At 42.9% G+C, this 5,960-nt stretch overlaps 1 long non-coding RNA gene across 2 annotated transcripts; it reads left to right on the top strand.

Moving 5' to 3' along the window:
- Nucleotides 1-1,258: 1,258 nt before the first annotated feature.
- On the top strand, nt 1,259-5,117 carry LOC123108494 (uncharacterized). 2 transcript variants are annotated; one of them, XR_006451919.1, is made up of 5 exons: nt 1,259-1,528; nt 1,636-2,603; nt 2,947-3,127; nt 4,009-4,127; nt 4,693-5,117. It is a non-coding gene; the product is annotated as an uncharacterized lncRNA (long non-coding RNA). The 2 variants fall into 2 exon arrangements; XR_006451918.1 differs by lacking the exons at nt 1,259-1,528; nt 1,636-2,603 and having other exon boundaries at nt 2,648-3,127.
- The last annotated feature ends 843 nt before the right edge of the window (nt 5,118-5,960 follow it).

Raw genomic sequence — 5,960 nt, 5'->3', positions numbered from 1 at the left:
TTAAAACATAGCTCTGCCTCAGTGACAATTACTCTACTGTCTCTGCATGGATTCATGAGTTTAACGGGCCCACCGTCTAGCTCCACCACTCTACCCCAATTCTGTTAAGCTTGTGGCTATTCCTCACGAGAGTGATGCAGTTTATTCCTCACATTTTGGTGTTTTAGTGCGCTGATATATTCTATGCACAAACAACAAAAGGGAACACTTTCCAAATAGAAGAAAGATGCATGTCAGTCAAAATACAGTACTAACCCAACCCGTGTTGTTAGCACAAACATACACCAATGGGCAAGTACAGACACATCCACTTACTTTGTCTCTCTGTTTACCACGCTCATTTGCATGAAAAATTGTTCCAAGTCAATTCACAGTCACATCTACAACAATACAGAAACAAACATACTAATCTGGACACTAGCAGTTAAGGACATGTTTTGTTTTCCAGAGAGGCGACAAGGCATACTAGTAGGCGATGAGACATCGAAACGGAAACCTGCAGTCGCGCTACATCGAAATGGAGAATTATGCACTCACTACTCTGTGTTCTCTGTTTACCCCACCCATGATCATGAGAAACTGTTCCTAGTAACTGATCGTTTAGATAAATCTAGAACATGGCATACGATCTCAGTACTAAACAGATGACAGCCCATACTTGCATGCATCCAGAAATAAGCACATTGGGAGAACATGGACGTTCTTAGAGTTTAGCGAATGTCGGCCGTCGCATCGTTTTTTGATGCGTTCTGGAGCGTCGGATCTCCCTCCCGGACGATTTGGGCCGCCGGATCAAAAACGGACACTGCTACAATGAATAGTTCCATCTCGTTTGTGCCACCGCGTGTTAATTCAGTGCCCCGCCGAGGGTATTTTGGTCATTTTGCATATGGCTATAAATTGGCGGCAGCTCCCGTGCTAAAACCTAGCCGCCGCCTCCTCCCTCGCTCGCTTCCACTCCTCCCGCAGCCGCCTCCCTCCCTCCCTCCCACGCAACCACCTCCCTCCCTCACCCTCTCCTCATCCGGCGACGGCGGCAGCGGATCAGCGGCGCCGGCTGTGGCGTCCGTGGCGGTGGTGGACGGCGCGGCCGCGGCGCTCTGTTCGGTGTGTCGCGCGCGCAGCAGGCAACGCGCGGTTGGGGCGTGTGCCGGAGCCCTCGCGCACTGCCGCTGCTCAACCCGTCAAGGTTCCCCCTCCAACCGGAGCTCCTCCTGATCCGCCGGCTGGCGCTCTTCCCCACCGCGGCGACGCTCGTGCCGCTACTCTCCGTCGAGCTCGCGTGTGCGGCGCATCTGATGGCCAACACATCCATCGTCATTGCCTGCCCTCCTTGATGCGACGGTGCAGCCTCGCCTCTTCCTCCCTTCTCCTCCGATGCCTCCTCCCCGTCGGCTCCCTCTCTGGAGGCGTAGGTCACTGCCTCACGTGCGTGCCGTCTCTTGCAAACCCCTCCCCTCCCCCCTCGACCGGCGATGACGCCGACCCTGACGAGGAGCCCATCCCGCCCCTCCTCCAGGAACTAGCAGTAAGCCATCGATTCTCGTCTGGCTCTTCATATCTACATTCCGTTAAATTTTTTACGAAGTCTGGATTCGAAGAGGTTCTGATTGTGTTGTTCTATTGCTAGGATAGTTTGGTGCTCCCGCAAGCAATTTGGGCTTCTATCTTGATGTAAGCAACTATCCCCTTCTCGGCTTCGATTCAAACTCACCTGGTGGCTAAGATTATTTGGGTTGTCAGCAGTTAATAACCACTATTACCTTTAACAATAGCAGTAAAGGAAAACCTAAATGGTTAATGTAGACACTTGTGTATGTGGCTTTGCTTCAAACAGAATAAGGCAAGCAGCATTGTTATGACCCCAAAAGGATAGTTAACTAATGTGTGATATAAATAATTTACCTTTGGATGATATGCAGAGAGGGCCACTCTCAAATATACGTGGTTATGAGGTAATTCGTTGCTATGTGATGCATCGTTTGGTCCTGCTCTAGTCTTGTTTTGCCTTCTTTTGCTCGGCTCATGTTGCGTTTGGCTTGGAGACTACTGAAATGGAAATGTGTTGGAGCGATTATGTGTTGCAGGTAAAGAAACAAATTTTCATTTCTTTTGGCTTACTATTAATTGTCACTTGCGTACACATGATTAGGTTGGTCACGGATTTGTGCAGCTAGCTAGCATTGCTAATATTATGTACTGCTCTAGAAATAGATCAAGTGATACTTTAATTTTTGTTCATCTAATGATCTTTTGTTATTTCCTTTTGAATGCTTAGCCATGCTGTGTCTCACTCGTGTGAAACTCAAGATTTGATATTAGCACATAACTCATGATTTGACAAACAGTTAAATTCCTATATTTTAGTATATCTTGTTATCTTTCTTATTTCTGTTCCTGAACTGAACTTCACCCTTTTCTACAAAATTATAGGAGCAATGCTGGTTTGGACAAATGATTATGATTGCTTATTTATTTTCTTGGTGTTAGATTACTAATGAAGAGAAATATAATTATATGATTTTACCATTATTATCAGATGAGGAAGTGATAGGTTGAGAAAATGACAATATTTACCTATCTCTCATCTCTACTGTATTCATGTAAGTGCCCATGTCTTTTTCCATTATTACCAGTTGATATGTTCTTCATTGCACACAAATCATTCTTACTATACTATCAGATATTATTAGCACATGCTCTTTTGAGGGAAATGGGGATGGCACTATCTTTCGGTCTTCTGCCCAGAAATCTTTAGAGTATATTATCTTTCGTCTTCCTAATTATAAATTGTTGGAATTTCGTATGCTTTCAGTAATGCAACTTTATTGTTTTACTGTTGTCTTTTGAGGGAAATGGGGATGGCACTATCTTTCGGTCTTCCTAATTAGATATAAGCAACTGCATACCCACACCATATATCTTTGGTTTGCTCCCTCGCTGCAGCGTCACTCTGTTCCATACACTAAGAAACGTGAAGTCTGCCGGTTGCCACTCGCGCTGCTGCTCTGCTTGGAGGCGTCGTCGTTGACTGGAGGAGCGCCGAATCATCGTCCTCGAGTTCGTGCGCTTCAGGAAAAAGATGGCCCGAGGTGAGACGCCACGCATCCGCCGTGCAAAGGTAGAGGTGAGTGCCCTCTCCACTTCCCCATTTCCGCCGTGCAAATGTAAAAAGGAATCCCTATTGTTATGTTGGTAGCCTGTTTGCAAGTTTATTATGCCTTTTTGACATTTTTTGTTCTATCTTGCTATGCATTGTATCATATTACAGTTGTGTGCTCAAACCAACTGAGCTTAATTCACGTATATAGATATTTAAGAATGTGGGGATGAGGCCCAATTGGCAAGGTTTGCAATATTGTAGGAATCATTTGGAGATGGGTTGTAGATATTAAGCTATGTAGGAGATGATTTCGAGGTAACAAGCCTTCGGCTTGCTTTCTGTTAACCTTTTTATGCATGGGTTCGGTTTGATGCAATCTAGGCATTGTTTGTTGTCGAACGGATTATTTTTTCCTGCTAGGTAACATCTGATGCTTAGAATGCACTATTTCTGATGGCCCAGAAAAAACTCTGTGTACATATTGTTTTGTTTATATGCATACAAGATGCATGTTTATGCCTCATACCTGCTGATTTATATGACTGAGGAACTCTCTTTCTTCCTGGATGTGCCCATATGCCCTTCATTGATATAGCATCTCCGTACTTGTATATTATTCACATATAGCATCTCATTTCTTGGCTGATTGCTTATATATATTCAACTTCTGTTTCCTGGCATTCGCATATTACAAGCTAAATAAAGTTTGCCATTCCTTTTGGCCACTTATAGATGTAACTAGAAGCCTGGATGATCTGTGATGCTGGCAATTGTCAGATTGCACCCATTTAATTATAGCACAATATATCACATTTGTGGCAAATTTAGCAAAGCTTGTGCCTATCCTTTTAGTAGTCAATATGGTTCAGATGCAGTATTTTTTATTTCCTTTTTTTTGCTTTCAGCACACACATATGGCATTGAAGTAGGCAGAGTAGCTGTGTCACTTACTGATGCTCTTATGGTACACAGTACACTATTAAGGTGTTGGGCCCAGAAACAGGAAGAGTAATCCTATTCCAAGGTTAATTTTGTGCCTACTTTATGTACATAACTCATGATTTGACAAATAGTTAAGTTCCCTATATTTTAGTATTTCTTTCTCTTTCTCTTTCTCTTTCCTATTTATGATTCTGGAACAAAACTTCTATCCTTTTCTACAAAATTAGAAGAGAAAATAATGTTGACAAATGATTATGACTGCTTATTTATTTTCTGTGGAGAACTATAATTTTTATTGATGGTCGCTCGATGGCGCTGAGCATCATGTAAGGCCATTAGAATTCATATATGAATCAACATATTCTTCCGCTGCTAATTAGTATGTTTGGTCTATTTAATTTTAAACATATCTATTATTCACCAAGGCGCCTGCCTACTTCCATAATGATGTTATAACTTAGACGTTAGGTCATTATAAGTCGTAGATGGATCAACATGTTCTTCCTCTTGTAATTAGCATGTTTGGTCTATTTATTTCAAACATATCTATTATTCGCCAAGGCTCCTTCCTACTTCCATAATGATGTTATCCCATAGTTAGATTGGTGTCTAAAACTAAGCCCCCTCTTAACTCCGTTTCTCTGCAGTAAATGATGCCCAGAGGTGGAGGAATTTGGATGATCTGTAGTCAAAGGATACCATCAAGCAAGAGGACGCACAAGGAGGGTCGCCCCGGAGTAGAGGCAGAGGACGTTGCCAGTTGAATCTCTCTCTGACCTGAAGCCCACCTTGGCATGGATGTGACCAGTGTTGATCCCCAACATTGGCAAGCATTGTAAGGTCCCTCTTCTTATGTTTCTGGTACAAATATACCACATATATGTTCATATGTAGAAGATAAAGATCGACTATTATCGGCGGTTATTTTACTTAGTTGTAGATACTGAATAGTTTGTTTAAAATTATGATAGTTTAAAAGAAGTATTATGGTGTAGTGCAGTAATAATTTTAATTTAAAATTGCAGACCTTGCATCATATTTTTATTGTGTATGTGGGCAGTGTGTTCAAGTTGATCTGGAACAATTTGAAGGGTTTCCTCGACACAAAATCTTCAGCCAAGGTTTACTTATGCACCTCCAATTATGTATAGAAGTTTAAAATTGTAATTGTTTCAGGTTCTTCGCCACATTATGTATGCTTTGTTATTTTTTTAATAATTGGACCTATTTGCTATGTGGAACATATAGCATTTACTTGATCATAATCTAATTCAATTTTTGACCACCATCTTTTGGCTCTTGCTTTCAACATATGCAGTATCGGTTAGTCATTTTCTTGACACAACACTTTAGGCAACGGCTCAGACTTCTTGAGCCATTCTCTAGGCAACACTTTAGGCACCCAAAACTGTACGTTGCCTTATAGTTTCATGACCATGTTGAACTTAACGGTGCTTTGCTCCAATTACATGTGAATGTTTCTTCTTCCTTTTATTTTGTTCTATCCTATTTGGATACGTATGCTAAACTTGATTTCCTACTAAATTGAGCATTCACTGGTAGAAAAAGAGGCTTCCGTCCAGCCCCATTAGTCGCGAAACTGTAGGAACCGCGACTAATGAAGTCTTTAGTCGCGGTTCGGCAGACGAACCGCGACCAAAGGCCTGGGCCCAGGGCGCTCGGTGGCCAGCTGGTGCACGTGAGGGGCTTTAGTCGCGGTTGGCCAGGCCAACCGCGACTAAAGGTGCGCAAAGGCCTTTAGTCGCGGTTGGCCAGGCCAACCGCGACTAAAGCTCCTCCCCTATATATACCAGTTCAGCACGCTCACTTAGCCATTTGGTGCCACTTCTCTTCACAAGCTTCACAAGGGGGTGTAGGTTTGCTTTTGGTTCCTCTTATGCACACAAGGTGTTTG

This window comes from Triticum aestivum, chromosome 5A, assembly GCF_018294505.1.
Source record: "Triticum aestivum cultivar Chinese Spring chromosome 5A, IWGSC CS RefSeq v2.1, whole genome shotgun sequence".
NCBI lineage: Eukaryota > Viridiplantae > Streptophyta > Magnoliopsida > Poales > Poaceae > Triticum > Triticum aestivum.
This window is presented reverse-complemented; position numbering and strand designations above follow the sequence as displayed.